The sequence below is a fragment of the Manis pentadactyla genome, chromosome 12 (genome assembly GCF_030020395.1).
Source record: "Manis pentadactyla isolate mManPen7 chromosome 12, mManPen7.hap1, whole genome shotgun sequence".
In the NCBI taxonomy this organism is placed as follows: domain Eukaryota; kingdom Metazoa; phylum Chordata; class Mammalia; order Pholidota; family Manidae; genus Manis; species Manis pentadactyla.
In genome coordinates, this window is record NC_080030.1 from 18,538,604 (window position 1) to 18,562,822 (window position 24,219).

The 24,219-nt window shown below is 42.4% G+C and overlaps 1 long non-coding RNA gene across 1 annotated transcript; it reads right to left on the reverse strand.

Annotated features, from left to right (window-relative positions):
- Positions 1–426: 426 nt before the first annotated feature.
- On the reverse strand, positions 427–14,326 carry LOC118909334 (uncharacterized). The gene is made up of 6 exons (XR_008993125.1): positions 13,891–14,326; positions 11,705–13,805; positions 5,485–5,650; positions 2,493–2,625; positions 2,132–2,266; positions 427–547 (listed from the first exon to the last, which is right to left on the reverse strand). It is a non-coding gene; the product is annotated as an uncharacterized LOC118909334 (long non-coding RNA).
- Positions 14,327–24,219: the final 9,893 nt, after the last annotated feature.

The window sequence follows — 24,219 nt, forward strand, 5'->3', positions numbered from 1 at the left end:
ATTTGGATATTGAGCCTCCATATGAAGGGCACAGAATACTTGTTGATGGTTCAAAGCAGAATGCCATAGTAACGATATTTATGTCTTTGAAAAATGAGCTCCATAAGGCAATGGAACATACAAAAACATTGCCAGCTCTTCCAAAAGATCATTTTCCACTGTTTCTATAACTTTTTCAAAATAAAATCCAACAGATTATAAAATAGTAAGTCTGAGCTGAACTCTTATAACCTAAGGCCCTGTCAGGAATTCTTTCATAACACTATACATTACCAAACCCAGACACAAGATCCAGATATCAGCATTCATTTACGATGTAAATGATACAACCAGCTCCTACTAAACCTGGCACCACTGAGGTATAATTTAAGCCACACATGCACACATGCAGCTAGAACTGTCCAGGTAGACCCTACGTATGTGTCCTCCTCATCCAGCCTGGGCTCAAGTCTCTCTGGATTTAAAATGACAGAATCATGACCTCTGTCAACACTGTCTGATGTCTCTGTTTCTTCAGCCAGGGGGCCTTTTAAGAACCCTTCTGAACCTGCAGAGGAATATTAACAGACATTATGGCAATTTCAATAGTACTTACTTATCGTGCCTGATGGGCTAAAACCCTCCAAAGGTTGCTGGCTGACTGAAGATAATGCCATGCCATTGTATTTCTTCTGTAGTGCCTCCCTGCATTTACCCAATATGATTTCTGGCATAAAATAGGCCTGGTAAGCATCAGAATGCATATTCAATTTTTAAAGTCCTTTCTTCCAAAGAAAAAGTGTGGAAAATCACAGTTAAAACCCTCAAACATAAGCACCTATATTAAAGCATTAAGAGTTACCTTTGGATAGTAGGACTAGTTCGTTTTTCTTCTGAGCTCCCTCCTACCCCAAGTTTTCCCAATGGAGGTAAGTAAAGATAGGGAGTTAAGACTACATGCATGCTTTTAACAAATTTTCCAGATGGTAATTATGTTCAGAATTTTGCTTACAAGACAATAACCTAACATAAAAATGTGGGCTAAATCTTTATAAAAGCCCTTTCAATACAGAGCTATGATATATTTTTTAAACAGTGACTTGCCTGGAATGACAAGAACTTCAAGATCCAGGACCTATAATGGCTAAAACAAAATAAATTCACAGCCATTAACCTTGCTCACACCTGGCTCCCTTGCATCCACCTCTCCCCGGGGCCCCAGCACCAGTGTGAGGGCAGCACCACCAGAGCCCAGGTGGCTCTAAGATTCTCCATTGTGCGCTGGTCTCCCAGATGGTAAACTCTTTCAGGGAAGAAACTGTTTAACCCTTTTAAAAAGTGTTAACCTGCATGTTAGGTACTCAGTAAATACTGACCAAATAAATACAGCTAAATCTGTTATAGTGAATACAGGCTTGCCACACCCTCACAGGGTCCACTTAGTGTAACTTGTCTTAGATCTTAACCTCCCAAGGTGACTTTAGCAATTGGATTATCAAAACTACACACACACACACACACACACACACACACACACCCTGATGCAGTCCTTTGGCCCAGATCCTAAGGACAGTATTGGGAAAGGTTATTTTGGACACTTTTAGTGAAAATGTCTATGGAAACGATAAGAAAACCAAATCCTAATTGTTCTTTTTTGAGCTCTTTTTTATAGCGGAATTCAAGTACTGTGCACAAGAAATCCTGAAGTTACCGTGATGAGGTCTGAATTCTGATGTCATTAAAGCAGTGGTGTATCTGCACAGTGAGAACTGGCCACTCTCCCAAGTAGTCGCAGGATCATTAAAGAGCAAACAAACGAGAAAACAGACGTAATGAAACTCATGGGGAACTTTACTTACAGCTTAAGACTGGCTAGAAATGATTCAGGAGAACATTTTAACTTTAAAATCATAGGTTCCTGAGAGGGAGGACGGGAAGCTATTATGTAATGGGCACAGTCTCAGGTCTTGGAAGATGGGAAAAGTTCTGGCGAATGAAGGAGGTGGTAGCTGCACAACACGGATGTACTTAGTGCTCCTGAACTGTATGCTTCAAAATGATTAAAATGATAAATTTCATGTTATGTATATTTCATCACAGCTTTAAAAACAAAAACAAGTGCTTCCACCATTGTACGACAGATGTGAATCACCTGATCTATATACCGTGGATGTCTGAAACGCCAAGCTGAGATCGGCATTCTTAAGGATGTTCAGCAAGGTTTCTGGAGTCTCCTTGAGCCACTGCTTATGGGCATTATGTTCAGTGTACTTGACTACAGGGTCACCTAGTTGTGAAGAGAGAAAAGCAGGGAAAATAAAACAGAGTTCGCAAAGCAAAGTTGACCGTACGTCACTCTCTACTAAAATCTATTGTGCTCACCTGTGTGAGCACTGCTCTGATGCATGGCACCAAACACCCTTCACAGAGGGGCTCGAAAAAATCCTCAAGCCCATTAAACAACTTAGAAACCCATCTATAATAAAATAATAGTATCCCATCTGACGACTAACCTGTCTCCTCCCCTGTCCCGCTGGAGGCGAGCATGGACGCAGCTTCCAGAGCCGCACTGGAGGCATTTCTCTCCCGCTGCCGCCTGGGAGCGCGTGGGGCACTGGCTTTCCCCTGGATGAACTGATTTACCATCTGATTTCAAAAAGTAAAAAAGGATTGCTAAGCATATTATTTGATGTGTGCATTTGTATCTACACATTTATGCTGACATCAATACAGAAGTGTTTCTTTTCACGTTCCACCTCCCATCTAACAGCAATGTTCTTTCAAGTCTAGGAAAGGAAATGGAAAAAAAAAACACCTCCAAATAAAAAGGTAATACTAATCGTTTTAAAGTGAATTTCAAAGAATAATACATATATCCTTACATACTACACATGATGTCTAAGAATGAAGCTCCAAGAGCATGTGTATTTCTATACATGCTTTTTATGGTATCGCAAGAAACATTACTTTTTCAAAAAGCTCTTATTAATAAATACTATTCTCTCCTTTTATTATGAGTAATAAAATACTCCTGTACCATGAAAGACTTTATTGGATAAGTAAACAGGTGTGTCTTCCACGGCTTACAACACCCGTGACCTAGTAGGTGAAAGCAGGTTTTCTTCCGTGTCCCCGACCCCTCACTCACACACAGGCTGGAACCTGGATAGCTCGCCTTTCTCTTCTCCGCTTGCTGTCCTCAATGCACTTTCACCCGAATTTTCATTGATGCTTCTTAAATCTCTATGGCTACACTTTCTACCTTTTCTTCCCCATGCTTTAGAAGATATTTAAGAATACAGATTAAATAATGCTTAAATTACTCCAAAGTGAAGTACGCCAAGTCACCTATTTTAATTTAAAATAAAATTCATGAATGAAAAACATTAGCTCCCAAAATATATAAAGAGCTCACACACCTGAACAAACAAAAAACAAATAATCCAATTAAAAAATGGGCAGAGGAACTGAACAGTTCTCCAAAAAAGAAATACAGATGGCCAACAGACACATGAAAAGATGCTCCACATCACTAATCATCAGAGAAATGCAAATTAAAACCACAGTGAGATATCACCTCACACCAGTAAGGATGGCCACCATCCAAAAGACAAACAACAACAAATGTTGGTGAGGTTGTGGAGAAAGGGGAACCCTCCTACACTGCTGGTGGGAATGTAAATCAGTTCGACCATTGTGGAAAGCAGTATGGAGGTTCCTCAAAAAGCTCAAAATAGAAATACCATTTGACCCAGGAATTCCACTCCTAGGAATTTACCCTAAGAATGCAGCAGCCCAGTTTGAAAAAGACAGATGGACCCCTATGTTTATTGCAGCACTATTTACAATAGCCAAGAAATGGAAGCAACCTAAGTGTCCATCAGTAGATGAGTGGATAAAGAAGATGTGGTACATATACACAATGGAACATTATTAAGCCATAAGAAGAAAACAAATCCTACCATTTGCAACAACATGAATGGAGCTGGAGAGTATTATGCTCAGTGAAATAAGCCAGGCAGAGAAAGACAAGTATCAAATGATTTCACTCATATGTGGAGTTTAAGAACAAAGAAAAACTGAAGGAACAAAACAGCAGCACAATCACAGAACCCAAGAATGGACTAACAGGTACCAAAGGGAAAGGGACTGGGGAGGATGGGTGGGAAGGGAGGGATAAGGGGGGGGAAAAAGAAAGGGGGCATTATGATTAGCATGTGTAATGTGGGGGGGGCATGGGGAGGGCTGTGCAACACAGAGAAGACGAGTAGGGATTCTGCTGCATCTTACTACACTGATGGACCGTGACTGTAATGGGGTTTGTGGGGGGATTTGGTGAAGGGGGGAGCCTAGTAAACATAATGTTCTTCACGTAATTGTAGATTAATGATACCAAAAAAATGTATATTAAAATCATATACATGTATATTAAAAACCATGTACATATATACATATATATTGTCATGTATCAACAGCCATTAACATCAGTCATACAAATATGAAGAGAATATATAAAAGTGACATATTTGAGAAGTCTTTATAGAGGCCATGAATAATTATTTCATGAAGTACAGTAACATGCTATCTAGTCTTCACAAAATATACATATATTTTGAGAAGAATTCAAATCCAGGGCCTAGACAGTCTCCAGCATATAGGTTCTCAGTTTGAATGAATAAACGAATTAACAGAGGCCAGAGCAGGCAGGTTTTCTTATTTCTATACAGTGGTTCTCTCCCCACACATGTAGGGGGCGTGATTTCAAAGGTCCCCAAGAGACAAACACCCCAGAATCGTGGCACGGTGGTAGTCCTGAGCATTTTTACAAGTCCCCAGGGTCCTGATGTCCCAACCTGACCGAGTCACTGCTGTACAGAGTGCCCAGCACAGCAGTGGCTCAGCACCCCTCAGGTCTGCCCTTGTGCCCACTGCTGCTGGTGGTCCACCGGGACTCCCTCCCCCACCCTCTGTGCCCGACCTACTTTTTGGTTCTGTCTCTGTTGTTTACATAGCACACCTTTCATTTAGAAAAGCATATGGCTGTGTCCACTGGAGATGGTATTAGAATTACAGTGGGGGCTGCCTAGGACAGAAGTGGGGATCCCCTGCAAAGAGCCACGAAACACCTTTTAGGGGGATGGGATTTCTACACCTTGATTGTGAAGGCAGTTACACAGCAGCATAAAATTACCAAAATTCATCCAAACTGTATGTAAAACTGCACACATCTTATGGCATGTAAATTATGCCTCAATAAGGCTGGGAAATACATACTACCATGCACAGAGAAAAACAGTACGGGGCAGGGCATACTCCACTTGGAGCAACGTAATGGTGGGATGTTGCTATTCATTACAACCTAATCTTCATTCAAAAAATTTACAAGCTTGATCACTAGTACATTTCATAAATACAATAATTCGTTGTTAGTGTATCTTTTCTTTTTTGAGCTGAAAGGTTGCTTAAAACGATAAAAAAGAAGAAAAAAACAGTAGGACGACTTACTGGGGTGGGCTGAGCTGGGATGTGGACCGGCTGCCACCATCCGGGACACCGCTACAGCTTTGGTGGAAGCCAGTCATGCTGCCGGGCACAACGCAGGGCGACCAGGACGCTGGGAGCCAGGCTGGGAGATGCGGCTGATCCACGGGCAGTGGGAGGTGCTCAAAGGCTTTTAACAGAGCAATGTCGAGATCAAAATAGTGAACTAAATGTTACTTAGCCATGAAAAGGAAGGAAATGCTGATACAGGCTGTAAGGTGGATGAGCCCTGAAGAGAGCGAGCTAAATGAAAGGTGCCAGACACGAGGGGGCAAGCACCGTGCGTTCCCGCTCAGTGAGACGCTGGGAACAGGGGACGCCAGGGACCGAACGTAGGACAGGCTGCCAGGCGCCGGGGTGGGTGTGTGGGGCTCACTCCTTAATGGGCGCAGAGCTTCTGTTACGGGGTAAAGGAAAAATCCTGGAAACAGAGAGGGGATGCTTACACAGAAGTGCAAATGTAATTAATGGCCCCAAACTGTATGCTTAAAAATGGCTAAATGGTAACGTTATGTACAGTTTACCACAATAAAATATAAACAAACCAAAAGCCAGGCCAAAGCAAGGTGTCCTGACTATAAGCAGGACAAGTCCTCTCGCGTCTGTATTGACAACCACTTGTCATCCATTTAAAAATGAGGAAACAAAATGAATGTGATCCCGAGCGGCTCAGCAGCAGTGCAGGCCAAGGGCTCCTGGGTACCCCACATGCCCAAGATGCAGACTCCTGGGCGGGTGCCACCAGGCCTCCCCAGCCCCTGGCAGCCCGCTGCACAGACCCCATTCCCAGCACGTACCCACGCAGGAGCCTCGCTTCCAAGGCGGTCCTGCCCTTGCTGGGGCCTGCGGGGAAGCACAAGGGAAGACAGAGAGCGCGCGAGGTCTAAGCTCCTAATGTGACATGCGTAAAGCAAGAGGGACAAATGAAGCTTTTAGAGTCAAAGCAGGAGCCTCAACAGTGACTTCAAGCCTTAATTTCCCAGCACCACACCTCTGCTGTTGAAAGAGGCTATGTCTGGTGTTTTGGTCCTATGGTTAACATCTGAAAGTCAAGACTCCCCTGTTCACTTACGCCAACCCATTTAGGCACTGGGAGGGAAGACATGCTGGGCACTGGGATGGCCACTGTCACCTCGGCACAACCTGGCTATGGAGTCCATGCCATCCACGGCAGCCGTGCCGGCCAGTGGAACAGGGTCCCTCCCGAGAAGCCCCTCACGAGGCACCAGCCGCGGAGAACAGGCAACCGATCCCCTGGCTATGGGGGCCTCCTGCCTAGCTGTCCTCCGGCAGAGCCCTGCTCCCCTGTCCCTCATCCACTCAACATTGTAAGAAATTGCTACCGAGCACTATGATGCTGGGGACACACCGTGAGCAGATGAGGCCCTGGGCGCTGCCCTCTCACAGCTTCCACTGCCCTGGCCTCGGTGTGTGCAGACGATGGGGAGCTGCCACGACACACTGGGCCCCACATGGTTACATTTCTCCACTAGTTCATTCCTCTCTTTTTAGAAAATTAAAAATGACACTTTTCCAAACTATCTTGAAACTCTTCTAGACTGTTTTTATTGTCATTGCCTCCCAGAATTTTAAAACTAATTTCCCACCACCCCAGTATGTGACCAAAAGCTACAAGCCAGCACCTAATAACGCTACCATAAAACCAAGCATGGGAACAAGGTGACTGTGGGCCTCTGAGATGGAGAACGGGCTGAATGAACACTGAGAGTTTACGTCACTAGCAGGGTTTATATTCTTACAAAAAGAACACTTAAAACCTGACATTGAGAAAGCAGCACAGTTCTCAAAGTGTTTCTTCTGTCGTATGACACGATAACGGGCAGCAAACCATGGGCGTTTTGCAACATGTCCCTACAGAGGACGGTCTTCATACTAACTCCTCTGTCTTATGCTTGTCCTATCCACTGTCTTTGCTGGGTCTTTTCAGACAGAAGATCTGTATCACTGATGACAAATGAAAAGGAACAAAAATAGCTTTGAAAAAATTAAGAGATGACAACTTCCAGAGAGACAATAAATTTGCTCAGGATTGACGACAAGATGTATGGCAAGTTTTGTGCAGCCAATATGTTGGCAGTTCCAACGTTTGAAAAGGCTGTTTTAAAACATTTGTTTACAAAATGGTTTTCCCGAAACTTGGGGATAGATAGAATTTCCTATAAGAGTCACACAATCTTTTCAGGGTTAGGCTCCCAGGCTGGCCCGCAGAAGCGTCTCTCTTGGCCAGTAACAAACCTGAGTAAATACGGCACCAATGACAAAACAGGAGAATCTTTACATCGCTCAAATCCCAACTAGGCTTTTTGATCCCTGAAAAACTAAACGTATAAAATTTGGTACAGAATTATGTCTGAAGTGACAAAAAGACACTTGATTTGAGGAGTATCTCTGAAAATCATCTCTAATAACTTGAAATTTATTTATATATTTTGTTACACTATATTTAAAAAGGGTACTTAACAAAATATAAGCTTTCCAAAATCCTTACCCTTTTTTCTTGGTGAACTATGCTTAGATTTTTTGGTTTCTTCTAATATCTGCTAACCATACTCTATGACGATCTGACAATTTAGAGAATTGGAAGCTGTAAAATACACACTCTTTAGATACTGCCATAATGTCATTTAATTATCCACATTCTTCCCCACATTATTTAAACTTGAAATGTAAAAATGCTATGTAAGATAGTGGATCTGTGGCATCTTGCTGCACTGATGGACAGTGACTGCATCAGGGTATGGGTGGGGACTTGATAATATGGGTAAATGTAGTAACCACATTGCTTTTTCATGTGAAACCTTCATAAGAGTACATATCAATCATACCTTAAAAAAAATTTAAAAATATATATATATATCAAGTATGATCAATGCTCAAAACTTTCAAAAAAAAAAGTGCTATGTAAGAATACATATGTAATTTAGATGTAAACAGACATTCACGTATGTCTGGAAAAAGACCTGAAGGAAAATGCAAACTCTACCTGCAATCACACCTGGGGAAGCGTCATGGAGGGAGAAGAGGAGCAAAAGGAAGTTTCACTTTTTCTTTTTTTTTATACGTGTGCATTAATTTTTACAAGCATGGATAGCATGCAGTTGTGTTTAAAAGATACATTTTTTTTCTGCATATGCTTGTAAACTGTTCCCGGTCCAACACGAGTCGTACCGCTGGGGGCCAGCACTTCTGGAGAAGCCACACGAAGATGCCCCGAGAGAAGCCTTGTAGCTGAAGGGCGCTGTGAGGGATTCTTCTTAAACTCCTGCTTGATCAGGTGCTGAAGCTCACAGGAATAATGAGATGGCAGTGGGCTCACAGACCCCTGAAATATTTTGAGGAAAAGACTTTTCCAACTATTTGCCTGAAACTAAAAAGGAAAACTGAACTGTAAAAGCAGATGCAAGGAAAGAGGGTGGACATAAGAAAATGCCAGCTGCACTGAAGTCAGATGAGTTACTTTAATTGTATAAATGTGCCTGCTGCCTGGTCATACCTTCCTCCTAAGGGAGTCCTTGAGGTTCTATCTTGCCCTCTCACCACCACCAGAATCTTGCGGTGGCTCGGGAGAAAGGTAAACACAAATGGTAAAAATGTCCCACCTAGAAAGTCTCACCACCAGTGCTGCTTCGGGTGTATCACCATCACCGATATTTTTGCAGGCACACATTTTTAATATACTTTAAAAATCGATGTATGGCTTTTTAAAAAGTCAAATGACACTAACAGGCTTACAAGCGTCACATCCCTTGCCTCACTCCTCCCCAGAAAGCCCTGGGCCTGCTCCCCAGCAGTATGCACTTCAGACTTCTCCAGGGAGAAGAGAAGGGACGGAGGGTGGGAGGGACGGAGGAAAGCTAAATATAGAACTACAGAACCAAAAAGTGGATACTTTCCATTAGCATATGCTACAAAAGTGGATCAAGGCAAAGATGAGAGCAATGGAAACATGGAAACCTCTGTAATGAACTCATCCTGGGGAAGCAAACCGCGCGCTGGGATCCGGCACATTATAGAGGCCTCAGGACTAAAAAGGGGCCGTTCCCGGTGTGCACCCCACACTCACCGGGTGCTGGAGGGGGCAGAGTTCAGAGAGAAGGCAGCCCAAGTGTCCCTGGAAGCATGAAGAAACGAGGCGACGGCCAGGGGGTCATGAGCTAGCACATGAAAATACATGCATTTTCCAACATAACAAATGTAAATTACCTTTAATAAGAACAGAAATCCCAAGTAATTCCTCGCTATTAAAATACAGGGCAGTTTGGGCCTGATCCTTAGATCCTAACATCATGTTTGCAGAAACCCCCAGCCCCCAAATCAGGGTGGTCCTGGTGTCACTTCAGCAGTGTTTGCTGCGAGAGGGAGTATCTGTGGGCACAGAGGACCACAGGTGGAAGGAATTCAGGAGTCGCCTGGCGCAGCCTCCACCCGGACCTTCCGTGCCACTGACAGCAGGCCTCCGGGCAGACGCAGCGATGGTGGACAGCTCCCCGGCCTTGCCCAGCCGGCAGCCCCTGGGGGTGGCTTGTGATGGTTCTTCCTTACAGTAAGACAAAATGCATCTTCCAGGAACTCTGTCCGTTAGCTCTCCGTTCCCAAACGAGGGACAAGACGACCTGCTCTCCCGCAGGGGAGCTCTTCAAAGACCAGAGTGGCTCCCCTGTTTGCCCTATACACACCCCCACTCCTCTATACTAAGCACCTCCTGTTCCCTCCATCATTCTTACCACCTATTTGTCATCCTCCAGACTTTTCCTAGATGATATTCTTTTTATTTTAACTAATGGTTTTTATCAACTCTTTCCCCCAACTTTGTTTTTTGAAATTTGAAACCCACAGAAAAGCTGTAAATGCCCACATGCCCCTTCCTGGATTCCCCCAATGTTAACACATGTCACGTTTGCATGCCGTTTCCCTCTCCTTGTATGTATCCAAACCTCTTCAAAAAAAGGTTGCACACATCAACCACTTCACCCCTGAACATGTCAGCATCCCTCTCCTGAACGCAGGGCCACCCTCCTTATAAACCCAGCACCATGATCACATCCAGGAACTGTAACCCTCATCAATATTATCTAGTATTTTGCCCAAACTCAAATTCCCCCAACTGTCCCAGTATGCTCCTTTATAGTTGTTCTGTCCCCGATTCAGCCAACTTTACTCTTAAAGGAATCTTACTATGCACTATCATACCCTTTTCAGAGAAAACTCGGCAGCAGGTAACAAGAGCCTTTAGGTGTTTCTCCTTCTAGGAATTCATTCCGACATGCAACGCAAAACAGGGATGTGTTTACACCCAGAGCATTACCACTCACAGCACCATCTATGACGCTGAGAACTGGGAACACACGGTCAGGGGCACAGGAATGTTAAGTAAATTTTGGAAGAGTCATGAAGTAAAATACTATGCAACCATTAATGATTTTTGTGAAGAGTTTTAACATGGTGAAATGGGTATGATGTAATATAAAGTGAAAAATAGCAAGATACCAAACTGTATAGATGGTATATAAACTAGGTTTCAGGGAAAAAGGGAATGGATGGAAAAACCACTGAGATGCTATTAACAGTGGTGAAAAAGCAGGCGATTGCCATTCCCCTTCTCGTCTATCTCTATAGTTCCAGTCCTCCCCCTGCGAGCCACTCCCTCAATGGGCACATATTACTTGTATTCAGGAAAAAAACATGTTTTAAATCATAAGATTTTCATACTATGTTCTTGTGACCAATTAACCTATCAGTCAAGTATTTATTATCTAGTCCATAAATGTTAACTCAATGACATGATCCAGTGGTTCCCAAAGTTTGCTGCATTTGGAATCACTTGGTGATCCTGGAAAATTACTAATGGCTGTTTCTCACCCCAGACACTCTGATTTAACTGCTCAGGTTGCAACCTGTGCTTTGGGATTTTTTAAAGTAGGAGCTATGAAGTTTGGGGGCCGGTGACATAATTCATACAGTCCCCAGAGATGACTCGCCTTTCAGCATTGACGGCTCCTGTCAGCTCTGATTAAAACAGCTGTAAAACTAGGACTTTCGTCTAGAAGCCTGGGAATTTAGATTCTACACTGCTTTAGATACACTGTTTTAAAAACCGAACTTTGTTTGTAGGTTACAATGCCTGTCACCAGTCACCCTGGCACCAAATAAGTAGATCACTTACCTTTCATTGTTACAAGGCATGTTTTCCCAAATTTCTGGGGGTACGTAATACAGTGTTCCCACATATGTACAAGCAAATGCCATGGGACTAAAACCAAAAAGAGACAAAGACAACTTACAGAGCATTCCTAAATAATGGATGTTTTGATTACTGTTACCGCCATAGAATAGACATACATACTGGGAGAGAAGACAGGCAGATCCAAAATCTCCTAGATTTACTTTTCCATTTCGGGTAAGGAAAATATTCTGCATTAAGAAAAGAAGAGCTCAGATGATGTCCTCCATAAGGCAGACGTCTCTGGAGAAGCATCTTTCACAGCCTGCTGATGACAGAGGCGCGGTAGGAACACCGACAGCTGAGTCCCCCAGCAGAACACACAAAGACAGGATACTCTCTCAACAGCTACACGGTCCCCTGCTTGGGAATTCACGATGACTGCTTAAAAATCTAACAGGTGAGCTTCAGACTGTATCAGCAGAGCCTGATTGACGGCCAGGGACCCTCTGTCAGAATAATTCCACGTGGCAGGCCCAGGTCTCAACCATTTTCCAGCTGAGAACATACGGCTTAGTAATCAGTCACTAAGAGAGCTTGGAACATGTTAACACTACTATGAAAGAGATTTAATGATTTCTTCTCAGGTAGTACCTTATTTGGCTAGTCTAAGCATTATAGACTATAAATAAAATGTCCCTGAAGGAAACAGAATAACAGAGAATAGAGTGAATGAAATGGTTTTGGGTTTTTTTAGGTCCACTTACCTTGGACTTGATATCTCTGTGTAACACACATTTCTCGTGAATGTGATTCACTCCAAGGCACATTTGCACAAACCAGTTAAGTATCTGTAAGTAAAAAGGATGCAGATGTGCAGGAATGCAGTCACTGGCTCGTGTGAGCCCAAGACTCCAAAGAATTGTCTTTGGGCCTCAGTTGACCTGCGTTTTATGTACTGTGAGTGCAGAACTCCTGGAAATTACACAGTCCAACTAAGACTCAGTGCGGCCTGGCACATTCGGGAAAGCTGTGAATCCCACGTGTCAGTCAGTATCTTACATATGAACGCTCATTATAGTTTTATTGTATTTAACCAAATACAAGTATTTCTTGAATACATATAGGAAGGTAGCTCACCACTAAGAAATGAATATGCTACAACTTTTTACAGGACAAGCATTACATGATTTTCATTTACTTTTTCTTAATATTCAAATGTTACTAAATTTTTCATTGTATCATCAACAGTCCTTTGAGATCAGCTCATAATGCTCCAGTTAACAGTACTCAGAATCTCCAGATTCCAAGGGGCCCTATAATTAAATGTCAAGCTGATGTTTTTCCCCTTTTTGCTATGGAGAGTCATCCATTTGTGCCCAAGGCTGACCTCCTATGGAACCCATATTTTTAAAAGCACAACTTCTAAATGAAAAATATCTATGCCAATATACTTTCCTAATATGTTATTATAACTTAAATCAAATGCAGCACCATTAAAGGTGTTTACTTAAATATTTCCCTTAGTCAGGTTGTTCCATGATATTTAGCATGCAGTTTTCCACTAAAAGTTAGTAAGCACTAGACTTAAGGGAACACACTGAAATTCAGAAGGAAAAAGATTGAGACTAGGTACTCCCAAGACACAGAAATGCAGGTTCTATTCCTCTGGTGATTTGGTAACACACAGTAAATTCACCTGCCTCCCAAAATGTGACCACAACCACAATCAAAACTGTAAATATCTAGGACAGAAAATGATGAGAAATACAATTTTGAGATTCTTCTAAACATGGAAGTTTTATTCCTTGATTCTTTGTAAACATGTCTATTTCATTTCTTATTCCAGCTATACCCTGATGACACTAAACAATCACTCTGGTACAGAAACACATCATTTCTAACTAGTCCATCAGGAAATCAGACACCAGTGCTTTTAAATGACAGATTTTAGGAGAAAAGTTGCTTCTAAACCTTGAGGGAAACTATGTAAGTCAGTCTCTTATCGTATCTTCAGGAAACAACTTTCCTTTCTGATGTTTAATCTTTTGCATTAGGTCCCCTCCATCACAATATTCCATCACAATATACCGATGTCCTTCAGCTAAAACAAGTGGAAGATACTTTAGGAAAGCAGAGTGGCCATAATCAAATCCAGAAATACATGAAGGTTGGGAATTCACATTTACCTTCAAATGATTCTTTAAAGGCAACACTTTGGGGTGTTTCATTTTGGCCAGGAGAACAGCCTCCTTCCTAGAATTCTATGTATCCAAAAAAGACTAAAAAAGAGTTTACGCATAAATATAACACCTCATTTTAAAACAGATGGCTTTCCAATAATTATAGCACAGTTTGTAAGATAGACCAATGCTAGATGCAGTTTCATAGCTCCGCACTTTGACCCAACTTGTTATTAAATTCTAGAGAAAATATATGGCAATTTTTCAATGACGGCTATATTTTGCATGTTTAAGCTGATTCCTTATATCCTTACAAGTATAGAATGTAAACTAGCTCTGACATCAGCCAAAGCATAATGAGATTTGTAGAGCCAGTATATCCTTATATAGTATATAGTATATATAAGATATATATTTATATATATACATAAGGTATATATATTACATAAGGTATATATTTATATATATACATAAGGTATATATATTATATACATAATAGTAAATCCTTAAAGAAAGACTAGGGATTCCCTGTTTTACTGGCTGTATTACTTTATCAGTCCACTGACTCAGATTAAAAAGAATAGACTGATGTATTACTGCAGCGACAATGGTAAAAGATGACTTGCAGAAGTAAGTTTCCAAAACTGTTTATCCCCTAACTTACTCTAGGGATGAAATCCTGAACGGCTTACCTTACACTTAAGAAACTACCATGGATTAGGTACAGCACGAAGGTTCGTCAGCACTGAGAACTCATTAAAAACACTAATTCACAGGCCCACCCAAAACTGCTCCACCAGAAACCCCAGGGGAGGCTCAGCAGCCCGTTTTAAACCAGCCGTCCAGGGGACTCTGCTGCCCGCTGCAGGATCACCAAATGAGGCCAAGAGTGCAGTGGGAAAAAAATACGTAGCACTTCATAATGTGGGGCGGGGCGGGGGGCACGGGGAAGGCAGCAGAGCACAGAGGAGACAAGCAGTGACTCTATAGCATCTTACTACGCTGGTGGACAGTGACTGTGATGGGGTATGTGGTGGGGACTTGATAATGGGGGGAGTCTAGCAACCACAATGTTGCTCATGTAATTGTATATTAATGATACCAGAAAAAAAAAGTACCACTTGAAGAATTGTATTAATATGTATGTTTTTTAATTGATCTAAACATTATTAAACAGCCTCCATGACAGATTCTCTGACCATTATGATACACAGGGAGAAATCAGCAACTTCCTCACCTTACAGGGGAACAAAACCCATAAACTGACTGACAGAATAGGTTCCCTCACACCGAAGTCTTTACTGTGCTTTTACGTTCCTTTTTCACTAATATTGCGCCTGAGTTGCTTTTGGCAAAGCTTCCCGACACCCTTATGCATACAAAACTGGAAATTATTACAAATCATTCATGCTGAGATAAAAAGCAATCACTGCCCCAACTCTATTTCTCTCCCTTTTTGGTAACGATAACATCCTAAAATTCACATGAAATAAATTAAGAGCTTGTAACACTAATGAATAAACCCATTATATCTGCATGGAGCAATTCCGTATTATAACTCAAGAACTTATTTTCCTATGTAAATACATGTATATCTAATTACTGCTTTCCTGGCTGAACCAAAAGGGCTCTGCCGAAAGAGCCCCCCCATCACTCTCAGGACCGAGTACCCGTCCACGCTGGGGGCCGCACGCAGCCAGGCTCCACTCATGCAGTCACCATGAGTTCTGCTAACCTGTACACAAAAACAGAAACATATGAGAATTAAATTTATTTTCAAACAGCAGACTTAATTCAAAATAGCTCTAATCATCATAAGACAGCAGCAACTTATTCCACTTTTCATTCAACAGGTAGGCATTTAGCACCTGCACTGGGTTTTTAAATTCTGAACATGCACATGCCCCAAATAGTTCCAGTCCTTCCCCTGCAAGCCACTCCCTCAAGGGGCATATATTACTTGTATTCAGAAAAAAAAAATGTTTTAAATCATAAGATCTTCATACTATGGGCCCCCCCCAAAGCAGACGGGACCACAGAACTTAGCCAAGGCAGGGTGACAAGTCTTACAGAAAGTTCTGCTAGTATACAGCAGAAATGTCCAGAGGAGTCAGGAAAATGATAATTAAGCTGAACCCTACAGGTTGAATGGAAGTTGACTAGGAAAAGAGGAGGGAAAAGAGTGGTTAAGGCAGATGGAATTGCACATTTAAGAGCAAAAGAGATTGTGTTCAGTTCCAAGAATTGAAAAAGGACTATAATAGGCCGATAAGGCAGACAAGGCCTTGTCTGAAGGCTATTGTAAGCCAAGTTCAGGTGACTGGATTTTATCCTCCAGGTTATTAAAGGACTGTCTCTGAAATGTTTTAACCAAGACAGCATATCTGCATATTAGAAAAAATCACTCTGGCTGCAGAGCAAACGGACCAGACAGGAGAGGGACAGGAGGGCCAGAGTGGGGCTCCAGCCAGCAACAGAAAAGACAGGGAAATGATGGGATGGAGTAAGGTGGTGGCGATGGGAATGAAGAAAATGGGAAGGAAATATGTAGAAAGAACTGGCAAGGTTTTTGGTGACAGGTATGTGGGGGACAAGTAGGCAGAAGGGGACAAGGCAGACTCCCAGGTTTCTGGCATAACCTGGCTGCTGCTGATTATCCCGAGAAAGGAAAGGCACATGGCTGTGTGTGCTTTTTCTGATTTTTCTGGCAGTGGGAGTGTGGCAGGACTGGGGAAAGGCATGGAGAAGGGAGACATAGGTTCCTTTCTGGGACATGTGGAGGTGGAAATGCCTGGGACTAGGAAGAGATCTTAAGAGTCTGAACTTTTGTCTCCCGTTCTGTATTTTCAGGGTTCTGAAGCAGCAACTTGGATTGCTTAATACATAAAGATAGAACAAATATAAAGTTTCTAACACTTTGCTTGATACATGAGAGGCCCTGGATACATGGCAGCTCTTATTATTAAAAGCTTAGAAATGTGATGCTTTTTTTCATTACCAAAAAAACACCGGAATGAATTTACTTGATTTTTAGAAAACTTACTTGCACTGCATGCTTTTTTTTTTTTTTAAATCACACCACGAAGAATTATGATGCAGATAACATGGCAGGTAAAACAAAAATCACAAACTAAAACCTATTGTATTGAGACCTGTAAAACTTCATTTGTGTTTCTGTTCATCATAGAATTACTAGGAAACTCTCGAAATAATTTCTGCATACAACACATCAAACGCATTGTCTTCAAAAAGTTTTCAAGAACATTTAGGTCTTTCGGTATAGTTAGGGACCTGAAAGAATTAAGTTCTTTGCCACTCTTCTAGCTGACCTATTACATGATTTAACAAGGGGGCCGAGTTTTTCCCACATTTCTATTCTTTCTTCTATGTAATAGACAGTAACTGATAAGCAAGTACAACCACTAACTTCTTAGCTGAAAGCCACGCTGAGGCTTCCCGCCTCACTCGTCCGTTACTCAATTCTCCACCCCTACGTTCACTCAAAGACGTGCGTGCACTCCGAGCGTGCCAAGCCTCTTCGCACGCCTACACCAAAAACTAATAATGATATGCAAATACCCAGAAGTGGGATCGACGCTGAGAAGCTAAGGCCAGTTTAGGAGGCGCGAGCGCAGTGACCGCACCGTGAGGCTGACCCGTCACCCTGCTCACCCGCGACAAGACCCTTCCTCCGGGTCAACCAGCTCAACTCGCACGCCCCAGCGGGTTGCGTCTGCGCTCCGCCGCCAGACCCCGACCTCACGCCGACCTGTTCTGCGTCTGAGCCCCGCAGCCAGCCCCACTCCCCAGCCCCCACCCCTTAACGCCCCCAAGCCCCACGGCCGGTCTTCCCTGCGCATGCGGCCCGCCGCCAGCCGAAAACCCCAGCCCTTAAGCCTCCCACCCCCACCGCCAGTCTCGCCTGCGCATGTGCTCTGCCTCCGGCCCCACTACCCCCATCCCCCACCCCGGTGTGTTCTCCGCTTACGCCCGGCCACCATCCCCACCCCACCCTCCACCGTCTGTCTTGCCTGCGCCTGCGCCCCGCCGCCTGCCCGGGTCTGGCCTGCGCCTGCGCCCTGTTGCGAGCCGGGGCGGGGCTGAGGGAGAACGTTGGGCGACCCGGGGTCGAAGCGTTAGGGGGCGCGTCTTCCGCGGGCTCCCAGCCTGCGCGGCTGCTGCCCGTCCTTCCGACCTGCCCCGCGATCTCCCGCCGGCCTCCTTCCTCCCTTCAGTGGGTTAGTCTGGTAGGGCTGCCATAAAGGACCACAAATGGCGCGGGGAGGGCACCCTAAACAACATAAATGGAAGGTCTCCCAGTTCTGGAGGCTAGAAGCCCAGAATAAAGTGTCAGCAGGATTAGTTCTGAGGGCCAAGGTGGCACCTGTTCCAGTCGCTTTGGTTTGTAGAATCCTGGGGTTTTTTTTGCGTGTCTTTACGTCATCTGGCCAGTCACGTTGCATTAGAGGCCAACCCTAAGCCAGTATGACCTCATCATAATCACATCTGCAAGGACCCTATTTCCCAGTAAGATCTTGGCGGTTAAAACCCCAATATATCTTTTCAGGGTGACAACTCAATCTATTACAATCAGCAAGCTTAGGCTGGGGAGGATGGGGAGGAGAGCATGGAGAACAGATCTGCTCCTTGTCTCTGCAGCTGTTGCCAAGCTGTGATCCTAGCCAGGGGAGCTTCTGACCTGGGCAGTGATTAGAAATGGTAAAATGCTATTCGTATAGATACATACACGTTACTAGGGGCTAGGCACTGTTTTAGGTAACGGTTAATACATGTAAAGCGTTTAGAATAGGACTAGATAAGTGTTCTCTATTGACTCATTTAAACTGCAAAACAACCCTAGAGGTAGGTACAATTATCTCTGATGCACACAGAGAGGGTAGGTTATTTACCTCAGGTCCCACAGCTACGAAGTGGTAGAACCAGCATTAGAACTCAGGCAGTATGGCTCCGGAGCCTGGCTCATAACCACTACATTCCAATAATGTGAGAGAGATGTTGCAGTGGGAAATCATGTCCAAAGCTGATGGAGTTACAGAGTCTGAAGAGGGCCCATTGGATTTATCAACAGGAGGGCACCGGTGGTGGAAAGAAACTAGCTTCAATGACACGTGTGGCTGTTGAGCACTTGCAGAGTGGTCAGTGTGCATAGTAATGTGCCATAAGTGTAAAATACACGGAATAATTCCTTAATACCTTAATAAAAAAATAACTAAATACACGGGATTTCAAAGACTTTGTACAAAAAAATGTAATATGTGTAAGATAAATTCTAGCCAAAATAAGCAGGCAAAGAGAGGCAACAAAGGGCCAGGTATTTTATTTGAACGCAAATTCCCGGGTGATGTTCCACGGTCTGGCTATTACAGGCCGGGGGAAGTCACACTCAGCAGGGCAGGCAGCGAGTTTTTAAAGAAGGTAGGGGGAGGCAGAGCTTAGATTTACAGCGGTGCGAGGATTGGCTAGTCTAAGGCACATTTTTCAGGTTGGGAGGGGGCAGGAGCCGAGGACTTTGACACGTTATCAGTGTCTGCCGTGCTCCCCCCTCCCCCCCCCAGTGCCTTCAACCTTACAATATGTTCCATCAATTATTTTGTATATTGATTAATGCTGAACTGACATTTTCAACATATTGGGTTAAATGAAATTCATTATGAAAATTAAGTGCAATTGTAATGTTACTCTTTTAAACCGTAGCTACTAGGATAGTTTAAATTACATATGCAGCTTGCAATATATTTCTATTTCTAGTGCCGGTCTATAAGGTCACATTGGGGGAAAAGGGAGAAGTTGATAAAACTAGAGAGAGGTCTAGGTGACATCAAAGAACAAAGAGGGAGCAAGGGAGAAAGCAAGCTGGTGGGAGAGTAGTTGTAATGAGAATGGGACTGTAAAGCCGTAGGATTTCAGGAGTGGGGCAGTTCTTGGCAACGACGAAGTTCACATGCGGCCTAGGAATCAGTTCCGGAAGTACGGGGCAGAGATATTGCAATGAGAGGTGAGGGGGCACCTGAGAGATCATTAGGTGGCATTAACAGAGTCAGAGGATACACTAGTCTAGTTCAGGGCCTTTCAACCTCAGCGCTGCTGACAGTTGGGGCTGGAGAATTCTTTGTGATGGGGGCGGGGCTTGGTGCAGGGCCTGTCCTGGGCTTTGTAGGTTGTTTAGCATTTTAGCATCTCTGGCCTCTAAGCACTAGATGCCAGCAGTAGCCCCTGCCCTCAATTGCCACTAAAACTGTCTCCAGACTGAATGTCCCATGGCGGGGGGTGAGGGTGGCAGGGGACGTGTCCTGGCAGTGGGGAGAAGTGGGAGCGGTAAACAATTGCCCCTGGTTGAGAACCACCAGTCACATGTACTGGCTGAAGCGACTTGAGTTCAGAGCAACTTAAGAGCAAGCTCAGGAATGGCAAGATTAGAAATAGATTTGTTGTGATTTTCCTTATAAATAACAAAGATAAAAATTTTGCTCCTGGTAAATGGAAGGCATCCGTTTATCGAAAGGAGTGAGAAAGGAAATGGATGACATGATTTGCTAAATCCAAACCCTGTGTAAGTCCGGGGCCAGGAAATCCTGGGGCAAAATACCTCTAAAATCCGAAATCAGTCAAAGGGAGAAATAAAGTTTAAAACCCGTTTATTGCCTACGAACTGCAGTCGGGGCCCTTCTCTTTTTCGCTTCAGCAGAAGCAAAACCGGCCTTCCCGCCTCACTTCTCAGGCATTGATAAGCCCTCCTTGCCCAGGTGATTACCCATTGATATGTAGATGACTTCTCTCCACCCCTGAGGAATGATGCAAATGCACTAAAGCCCTACTTCTTTCCACCTCTGAACGCCTATCGATATGCATATGTACTATAAAGCCAGGCGAGACAGTTTGGAAATGTTACAATTTTACTCACAGGAGGCAGTTTACAGTTTAAGATATAAGTAGAGGTGCTTTATTAGAATTATTTTCTATTTCTCATAATCACGTTGAATTTTTATGCCGACCTCCCCAGTCCTCGTCCTAAGCTATCTAGGAAATCTCTTCCTCACCTCTGATCCCCACAATTACTTAGTTCCTGAGCCCAACCTATTCTGTCACTTCCATGTCTTGTACATTTATTTCCTTCTGTCTATCCCCACGGGTATTCACTTGATTCAGGTCTTCACCAAGTTTTGTCTGGACCACTGCTCTAGTCTTCTTCCCTTCCTTGGCCGTCTCTGAATTATTCATTCCTGAAAACTCACCCAGGCATCTCTTCCTACTCAGTAAGAGCCAGCCATTTCCCTCTCAATGTCACCATTGATCCAGTGTTACCCTTCAATAGTTCCCCCCAAATATATTCCACGTGATAGCTTACACATTTACCTCCCCTACTCGACCAAGGCTGAGAACTTCTTGAGGACTGCAATTGCGTCCTCCTTATGTCAAGGCCCCAGCCCCTGGTACAGTAGGTGCTTGATGAATGTGTGGTCAGTGGACGAGATGAACTCGTCCATTGTGTAGGTGAATAAAATGAAGGAGCCCACTCAGCTCACTGAGGAACTATTATTACTCAGTGTCATCCCCTGGCTGATGTTTCTCCCTGGAGCTGACAGTTCATTACATGGAAGATCATATCCTTTAAGATGACATCTTACATGCAATAGTTTCTCTTTTACAAGTAATTATGTTCTGAAGATACCAAGTTATTTTTCCTTTTTGAAGGCATTTGTAGTTATTATGCCTCATGTCTCCATCTAGTGAAACAAACTGGTGTTACAGCAATTAAGTTATCTGTATAAATATAAGAAACAGTTGTGAAGAAATTTATAGAAAACTAGCTTTCTCCAGGTTCAAAAACCTCCCATGTGTCTACTCTGTACTTTACACAGTTCAGCAAGGTTTTTCTCGCCAAAATGACTGATGTTTAAATATCTGCACAGGGTCATGCCACTAGAAAATAATATGGATATATATATATATATATATGAAAAGCATTTACAATTAGTCTGTCTTTCACCACTTTTAAGTTGAAGAGTCACTGATATAGCAACAAAAAAATGTTATTCAGATATTTTATAGAATAATATTTTTGTGAACTATGCAAACAATGCCAGCAATTTAGCTAATATTTATTTTTTAGTGATCAAAATATGCCTCGATGTAAATACTATTTCATCATGATAGCCATTTTTATAAAGCTTAAAAATGAATGTAGCAAAATAATATGGTGTTTAGGCCTAAGTCCTGATGTAGGTATGCATGCATCTGGCTATCTACCTATCATCTATTGTCTATCTAGACTATAAAGAAAAGCAAGGGGTTATGAGCATAACAACCTTCAGATGAGCGGCCACTTCTGTGGAGAGGCAAGGGGAATGGCTCGGGGAGGAACCTCCAGCAGCATCCACAGGATCAGAAGTATTTTCATTCTGCTTGAGTTCATGGGTTCATGAATATTTATTTTACTGTTATGCTTCCTAACTTAGATGCACATATTTTTTGATCCAGAAATCCTACTTTTGAGACTATCTCCTACAGAAACAAAGCACCAGTATATAAGGATATGCATTAAAAAGGAAGAAAAAAAATAAAGGAGTACAGCTACATACATAAGCTCCATGTATATTCTGCTTCTGTACTCTTACCTAAGTGCGATCAACATATTGGTTTCTCATAAGGGCAAATTTAATTATTTAAATTTTATTAAATTATCGACTGAAAATATTTAATGACTATAAAAAACTTTAATATATAACAAACATATTGTTCAGTATACAAACATATGCATAAATACAAAAAGGTATGTTATGCTGATAAAATAACATTGAATGTGAGATTGGAGAAAGTCTGGTAGAATAAAAGGTAAATGAATCACAATGTTTTAAGAAACTAAGAATAAAATCATCCTTGTTGTATATTATCGGAACACGATATTCTATAGTATTTTCTTTAGCCTCTCACTTTAGTATGAATTGGTAGTTGTTCCCCCAACAATATGAATGCAAAAAAAAAAAAAAAGGAATGAATGCACCAACCCAATGTGTGTATTGCTATTCATCAGTATTTTGGATTTGTTTTGTACAAATAGGTAACACAAATAAATAACATTATTGTTATGAATCCAGTATTTGCAACTAGACTGATTGAATTACATAAGATCAATTGCTTTTTTTTTTGGTTGTTACCATGTGCCTTTCACAATTCTAAGATGTTTATGGTCTTTGAGCTTAATTTAATCTTTAACCCCATGAAGTCTGCACATTGTTAGTGCTCAGGAATATGCTGTTCTTTAGAACTTTACAAAAACGTTCTTTAAACTTCTAGGCCTGGGACTTTTAAAGGAGGTAATTCTCTGCTAATTTTTTCAGCTTTTCCATGGTCATTGGTCCAGGATTAATGTTTTGCCTGAATCAGTTTTAATTATTCACTGGCATAAAATTTTTTAAAATCTTTATTCACTTCATTTTTATTTTAAAGATGCTGACTTGATGTGCTGGGACTCCTGCTGGACTTGGTGCTTTAGGTAGTTTTTATGCTCTTTTATTTTATTTTGGTATCGTTAATGTACAATTACTTGAGCAACATTATGGTTGATCAATTGCATTTTTATAGGCTAGCAACTTGAGAAATGAAATAAAAATTATCACTTACAATAGCATCAAATACATAAACCTATTTATAAAAAACACTAACCTACATAAAAGAGAGGTATGTCATGACGGATTGGAAGACCAAGTTTGCTGGTCTCCCCAAATTAATCTACAGATTGAACAGAAACTGATAAAAATTCTAGTGGGGGTGAAAAACAACAAGCTGGTCCTAAAGTTGGTGTGGAAATGCAAAGCACCAAGGATAGCGAAAACAACCTCAAAATGGAAGAAAAGGGCTGGAGGATTCAACAGTTTGATTTAAGACTTACTATAGAGCTAGCGTAGTCAAGACAGTGTGGAATTAGCATAATAGACAAAGAAGCCAATGGAACAGAATAGGGCCCAGAAAGAGACCACATCTATGTTATTGATTAGTTTTGGACAATGTCGCTAAGGTGATTCGATGGGGAAAAAAAGTTTTTCAACAAATGGTGCTCTTGAAACTGGATAAACATATGTAAAAGAAAAAAATTAAAATGTAAGCTTATCTCATACTGTACACAAAAGTGTATTGGAGATGGAGCATAGATCTGGACCAGTGTTTCTCAACCTTTTTTCATTATCATCTCCTCCCCTTTAGAGACTTTTTAGACATGTTTTCCCCTCTAATCACTTCTCTAGCCCCCACAGCAGCTAAAATGAAAAAAAAATAGACTCTTAATTTGGATACCCCTGGAAGTGGGCCCTGGGCTGA